Source organism: Triticum urartu, chromosome 4A (genome assembly GCF_056163025.1).
Source record: "Triticum urartu cultivar PI428250 chromosome 4A, HENAU_Tu73, whole genome shotgun sequence".
Lineage (NCBI taxonomy): Eukaryota > Viridiplantae > Streptophyta > Magnoliopsida > Poales > Poaceae > Triticum > Triticum urartu.
Window position 1 is genome coordinate 78,375,660 of NC_141876.1, and position 7,967 is coordinate 78,383,626.

A 7,967-nucleotide genomic window follows, 5' to 3' on the forward strand; every position below is an offset into this window, starting at 1 on the left:
CTGTTACTTTTGTTGATGACATTCCGGTAACTACCGATGGACGAGAACTTTGTCTACTAGTCCGCCTCGTTCAACGAGCAGGAAAATGGTTCTCTTCGTCCCTCGCTCTTGGTACCGATGTTGTTGTCGACATAACCGACAGACTAACCTCTGACATGCCTTGCCTACATGACCATGCAAGATGTCAACGCCCTTCCTAGTTTTAACCCACATGGTGGGCCCATAACCCACAGTTCCACAGGATCGAAACCTGACTCTCCTATACACCCTGTTGTCGAAGTTAATCCTCGCGCTTGGCTTCGTATTTAATTCACGGGCCACTTTCCTAGTGCTCTATTCGGGTATCAGACGCAATACTTACTCTCGCTGCTCTGAAACCTTTTCTCACTCTGGTTCAGACTTCGAGCAACTATCTATCCACTTGGAACCTCTTATTGTACCTTCGTACCTTACTCTTGATGTATTCAATATGTTCAGCTCGAGAGATAATCTTACGCTCATTCATGGGTTAACCCCCAGATTGTTTCCCTCATAAGCATTCTGTCGTAGCCGAGCTGCCCCTTACCTATTCGTAAGTACGTTGGAGTTCCCGAGAAAAGGACGACATCACCATGATGACCTGAAGCAGAGAAATGAAGACGTCAATGTAATGGATCGACCTCTTCGAGAAGAGCAACCAACACCGAGAAGATCCGTTAGAATTTCGTAACCAATCTCTCCCCCTTACTCCCCTCCTAAATCTCGGGACGAGATTTCTTGTAGTGGAGGAGAATTGTGACGCCCGGGTAATCAAGCTACCGTAATCCCCCGTTAATGATGCTACGTCACCGCAGTTATTGTTGATAATCCCGCGTTAGTTCAAAAACCAATTCAAATTCAAAATTTAATAAAAGGCAAACATCAAAATTTTCGAACTTTAAAACTAAAATGTTCGGGTTGTGCCCAATGGTGCAGAAGTAACTACGATGGAGGAACCACACTTTCATAAAATGTTTAAATACTCTAAGTGGATAAAACAGCAGCAAAACAATTAATAAAATGCCTTTGGTAATTTTATAAAATATTAAACTAATTTATTCTGGAGTAAAACCTTTTGTGGCAGTGCCATTCAATGCAATTTGAGTTATGAGGCAAGTTACACTTTTTACAAAAATCAATTGATGGCTCTACTTAATGCGAATCAATGTATAAAAAAACTAAAAGAAAAATAGAAAACAAAACAAACAAAAGATAAATAAAACATGGGGGAAAACCCCCGTGGCCCAACTGGGCCTTGGCCCAGCCGGCCAGCCCGTCTACCCCCGTGGCCTACTTACCCCACTACCCCAAACCCTAACCCCACTTGCCCCCCACGATCCCCTTCTCCTCCCCCATCGAACTGGATCGGGATCGGCCCCAATCCCGTCGCCCCCGACGCCCTGCGGCTACCCGTCGCCGTCCACCATCGCCCGAGGTCTCCGCCGGCGTCGCCTCCTCGCCCACTCTCTCGGCGCCTACCTCGCCGGAACCACGCCGCCAGCCTCCTCGAGCTCCTCCTCGACCCGATGCCGTCGCCCGTCGTCGCCACCACCACGTCGCCGGCCTGCCTCCTTCTCCTCCTCCCCGGCGGCTGCGTCGCGCCGCCTTCGTCCTCGTCATCGATCATCGCGACCCCGAGCTCCGGCGCCTCCCCGAGCTCATTTTTAGTTAAACTACAGGGCCCCGTGAGCACGTTTTCCCCATTCCCCCTCTGTTCTGTCGCCGTTTCGCTGTGGCTGCGCACTCGCCATGTCCGCGCGCGCCCCTGCTAGCCGGCCCTGACCGCGTCCACCCCTCCCGGCTGCTTGCCGCCTTGGGACTCCGTCCCTCGCCCAGTCCGACGCCCCGCCTCGCCCAGCCTACCTCACCTCGCTGTGCCTGTGGCCGGCGGCTTCCCCTTCGATCTGGGCGTACGCCCGCTCAGGCTGGGCGCCAACGCCCGTGCGCTCTGCCCGCATCCCGCTCCGGCCATGGACACGCTGTGGCCACCGGCCTCTTCTTCCTTCGCCTGGCGCCGTCCACCGCTGACCCGCGCCCTACCTCGCCCTCCCACGCGCGCCATGGAATGCCCCTGTCGCTGGAGCCGCAGCCTCCATCGACTGCCGCCACCACTCTCCGATGGCGCCGCCCTTCGCCGGCGCCGTTCGCTACCGGCTCCCCCTCGCTCCACCTACCGCGGCCGACGCCACGATGGCCGCGCCCGCTGGAGCCCCGTTCCAGCCTCGCCCGCGCCCGTTAAGCCCCCAGGGGCCTATGACAAGGGGGCCCCATCCCAGAACTTTATTAAAAAAAAGAATTAAAAATAAATAAATAAATAATAATTACATTAATTAGTTAATCAATAAGTGAATTAATTAAGTTAATTAATCATGTTTAATTAATCTAATTAACTAGTTAGTTTAATTAAATAGTACTTAGTTTATCTAAGACCTAATTAACCTAAACAGAGTATGACAGGTGGGTCCCACTGGACCCACATGTCAGTTTGACCCAGTCAACTCTGTTGACTGCTGACGTCAGCATGACATCATGCTGATGTCATTAATTCATTTTCGAATTAATTTAAATAATTAATTAAATACCAGAAATTAATAAAATCTTTAGAAAATCATATCTTTTAATCCGTAATTCGGATGAAAATACTTTGTACATGAAAGTTGCTTAGAACGACGAGACGAATTCGGATACGCAGCCCGTTCGTCCGCCACGCGTCCCTAGCATAGTGAACCTGCAACATTTCACCTCCGGTTCATCTGTCCGAAAACGCGAAATACCGGGGATACTTTCCCGGATGTTATCCCCCTTCACCGGTATCACCTAATACCGCGTTAGGGAACCCCTAGCACCGTTACTTGTCTTGTCATGTATCGTTATGCATTTGTTTGCATTATATTCATTGTTTCTTCCCCCCTCTTCTTCCGCTAGACACCGAGACCGACGCCGCTGCTACCCAGTACGACTACGGTGTTGACGACCCCTATCTCTTGCCAGAGCAACCAGGCAAGCCCCCCTTTGATCACCAGATATCGCCTAATCTTCTCTATACTGCTTGCATTAGAGTAGTGTAGCATGTTACTGCTTTCCGTTATGCCTATCCTGATGCATAGCCTGTCCTTGCTACTACTGTTGTTACCATTACCTGCTATCCTACTGCTTAGTATAGGATGCTAGTGTTCCATCAATGGCCCTACACTCTTGTTCGTCTGCCATGCTATATTACTGGGCCGTGATCACTTCGGGAGGTGATCACGGGCATATACTATATACTTTACACAGTTACCTTACCTGTGATACTGTTCGGAGATGGGGGCTAAAGGGGCAGGTGGCTCCATCCCGGTAGAGGTGGGCCTGGGTTCCCGACGGCCCCCGACTGTTACTTTGTGGCGGAGTGACAGGGCAGGTTGAGACTACCTAGGAGAGAGGTGGGCCTGGCCCTGGTCGGCGTTCGCGGATACTTAACACGCTTAACGAGATCTGGGTATTTGATCTGAGTTTGGCCATTTGGTCTATACGCACTAACCATCTACGCGGGAGTAGTTATGGGTATCCCGGCGTCGTGGTATCAGCCGAAGCCTTCGTGACGTCAGCGACTGAGTGGCGCGCGCCGGATTGGACTGGAACGCCACTAGGCTAGGTCTGCTTTCAGCCGCGTACGCAACGTGCAGGTGTGCTAAGGGCGATGGGCCTAGACCCCTGTGCGCTTAGGTTTAGACCGGCGTGCTGACCTCTCTGTTGTGCCTAGGTAGGGCTGCGACGTGTTGATCTTCCGAGGCCGGGCATGACCCAGAAAAGTGTGTCCGGCCAAATGGGATCGAGCGTGTTGGGTTATGTGGTGCACCCCTGCAGGGAAGTTAATCTATTCGAATAGCCATGATCTTCGGTAACAGGACGACTTGGAGTTGTACCTTGACCTTATGACAACTAGAACCGGATACTTTATAAAACACATCCTTCCAAGTGCCAGATACAACCGGTGATCGCTCTCTCACAGGGCGACGAGGGGAGGATCATCGGTTAGGATTATGCTATGCGATGCTACTTGGAGGACTTCAGTCTACTCTCTTCTACATGCTGCAAGACGGAGGCTGCCAGAAGCGTAGTCTTCGAAAGGACTAGCTATCCCCCTCTTATTCCGGCTTTCTGCAGTCCAGTCCACATATAATAGCCTTATTCCAGTTGATACCAATGCATACATATGTAGTGTAGCTCCTTGCTTGCGAGTACTTTGGATGAGTACTCACGGTTGCTTTCTCCCCCTTTTCCCCCTTTCCCTTCTTTCTGGTTGTCGCAACCAGATGCTGGAGTCCAGGAGCCAGACGCCACCGTCGACGACGACTCCTACTACACCGGAGGTGCCTAGTACTACGTGATGCCCGCTGACGACGACCAGGAGTAGTTAGGAGGATCCCAGGCAGGAGGCCTGCGCCTCTTTCGATCTGTATCCCAGTTTGTGCTAGCCTTCTTAAGGCAGACTTGTTTAACTTATGTCTGTACTCAGATATTGTTGCTTCCGCTGACTCGTCTATGATCGAGCTCTTGTATTCGAGCCCTCGAGGCCCCTCGCTTGTAATATGATGCTTGTATGACTTATTTTTATTTGTAGAGTTGTGTTGTGATATCTTCCCGTGAGTCCCTGATCTTGATCGTACACGTTTGCGTGTAAGATTATTGTACGATTAAATCGGGGGCGCCACACGGATGCTATCTCCGACAAGGGGGAAGCTAGTAGTGAAAAGGCTCCTTCTTCTAGTGGTAAAAATGGCACCGGCATCTTTGCCCATGTGGAACCACCACTTGTTTATGGTGGACCGAATCCTTCCACTCATTTGAATCATGCCGGTCCTCCCCCAAAGATTGTGAAAAATGAGGACTTTGATTCTTGGGTTTATTGCTTTAAGCGTCATTTAAATCATGTGAACACTAATATTTGGAGAATCATTGAAGAAGGTTTCCATCCGCATGATCCAAGCAACTTCACTCCTCGAGAAGCCGCGAATAATCAATTCAATGAGAATGCCCTCTTCATCATTCAAGAGGCAATTCCACCCGAAGATCTACCTCATGTTCGGCCCTTCGCCTGGGCCAAAGATGCATGGCTTTGTGTTGTCTCTCTCTACCGGGGAAGCACGAGCATTCAACGCTCCAACTATGAAGTAGTGCAAGATGAAGCCGATGAGTTTGCAATGAAAGAAGATGAAGAACCACGTGAGCTTTATCGGAGAGTAACCAAACTCGCGGTCTCACTTCGAGATCACGGGAGCAAGGACACGGATGAAAATTGGATCAAGCGCAAATTCCTCAAGACAATGATGCCTTACCACAAGGCCATGTCCTCCGTCATTCGTCAAAGGCCGGACTTCCACACTCTGACCTCAAGTGAAGTGTTGGATGAGTTTGTGGCTATGAACATCTTGGACAAGACCGTCGACAATGCGGTGCTTCGCTCTCAAAGGGCAAAGAAACCCAACCTTGCATTGAAGGCCAAGGTTTGCGTTGAAGAAGAGCAAGAAGAGGAAAGCAACCCCGAAGATACAAAGTATGCCTATCAAACACATGGCACTTGCTTCAAGGCAATTTTTGAGTAAGAAAAACTCAAGGCCAAACTTCAACAAGAACAACTCAAGTGGCACGAAGAGCAAGAAACATGTAAGGACTTGCTACAATTGTGGCAATGTGAGTCATTTTGTTGCGAAGTGCTCGTATGAGAAGAGGGAAGACAATGGTGGCAAGCTCATTCGAAAGGACAAAGCCAAGTCTTTCCCCAACAAGAGCAACTTCACCAAGAAAACCCCTCACAAGGCGTTGGTGGTTCAAGAAGAGTACCATGAGGATGATGATGATGATGAAGATGGTGGGTCGGTTGCCATGGCATCCGTTGCCATTGCAAAAACTCCACGAGTATCTCTCTTCGACTCACCCAATGAGAACATCACCGCCAAGTGTCTCATGGCTAAAGCCACCAACAAGGTAACTCCCAACATCAAAATTACCATCATTAATAATCCTTCCTTGACAGATTACATTGATGAATGTGAGGGATCTAATGTGGAGGAAAATGAGCTTGAGTCCTTTATGGGTAAACTCAAGGGTAAATCGAAGAAGCATTTTATTTCTCTCTTGGAACAACCCGGTGAAGCCAATGACATGATTGAGTCTCATGAAGATACTATCTCCAAGATGGAGGGGCATAGTCGTGAGTATGCCGATGAGATTTCGGATCTTTCCAATGCTCTTGAGGAAGAGCGTGGTCTTCGTTTGGCTCTTGAGGAGTCACACAATGTTGATCATGCTAAGTTAAAGAAATATTTTGATCATGCTCTTGTTGTTTCTCGTGTGCTAAACTCCAAGAAGGCCAAACTAGGGGTTGAGCTTGCCAGACTCAGAGAGGAGTTTGATCTACTTGACAAGGCTCACAAGGTCTTGAAGGGCGCTCATACTAGCCTCAAAGAGTCTCATGATCAACTTCAAGTGAAGCTAACCAAGGAGAAAGCCACTTTTCCTCATATGATGTTAATTGATAATGCAAATGCTACTAACCCGTGTTGTGAGCATGTGCATCTTGTTGAGGAGAACGCTAAGCTAAAGGTGCAACTTGAGAAAGGTCTTGCGTCTTGCATACAAGGCGAGAAGAACCTCAACGACCTCTTGACCAACCAAACGGGAGGTGTGGCCAAGGAAGGGATTGGGTACGTGCCCAAGTCCAAGAACAAGAAGAAGAATGACAAGGCCAAACGACCTCCTCCTCTCATGCAAACCTTTGTGAAGGAGGGTGAGGGTGCTACTAAGGAGAAGGAGAAAAACTCCATGAGGGGTAGTGATGCCAAGAAGGGAAACGCTCCCCTTCCCAACAAAGACGGCGACTTTAACCCTACTTATGTGTTGTGCCGCGCTAGTGATGGGCATGTTTATGCCAAATTTGTTGGTTCTCCTTATGAGTACATTGAATGGTCTATTTGGGTTCCTAAGACCCTTGTTACTAACATCAAAGGACCCATTACAAAATGGGTACCTAAAACCAAGCATTTATCTCTTGTAGGTGTTTGCTTCCGGTGGGGGATCATGGTTGCTCGATAGTGGAGCTACTAATCATATGACCGGAAGCAAGGACTTGGTGGTGGACGTGCAAAAGATTCCATCCATGCCCACCAATGTTGAGTGGGGTGATGCCTCATCTTCTAAGGTATTGGGACTCGGCAAAGTTGTCATTTCTCATGATCTTACGATCGAGAAGGTCATGCTTGTTGAGGCCCTTGCATACAATTTACTTTCCGTTTGTCAACTAGCACTCATGGGCTTTGACACTTTCTTTGATATTGATTCCGTGGCCCTCTTGTGGATCAAGACTCTTAAAGTAGCCTTTGTTGGGCATGTCGAGAATGGTATCTATGTGATTAACTTTTCGGAGTGACCCACTAAGACCGCGACATGCCTAATGGCTAAAGTTGACATGCGATGGCTTTGGCATTGCCGTTTAGCCCACATCAATATGAGATATTTGCAAAGTCTTCTCAAGGGGGACCATGTCCGTGGACTAACAAATGTTAGTTTTGCCAAAGATCGTGCTTGTAGTGCTTGCATGGAAGGAAAGCTACATGAGAAGGCTCACCCTCCCACGACTATCATCTACTCGAAGAGGCCTTTGGAGCTCCTTCATTTGGATCTTTTTGGGTTTCCATCCTTTGATAGTCTTGGGGGTAGAAAGTATTTCTTGGTGATTGTGGATGATTATTCAAGATACACTTGGGTATATTTCTTCAAGAGGAAGAGCGAGACCCAACAAACCTTCATCGACTTTGCAAATGAAGCTCAACGACAACACAATGCAAAGATCTTGACTATAAGAAGTGACAACGGCTCCGAGTTCAAGAACTACACCTTGGATGAGTTTTTGAGTGATGAGGGAATCAAGCATCAATATTCCGCACCTTATACCCCTCAACAAAATGGTA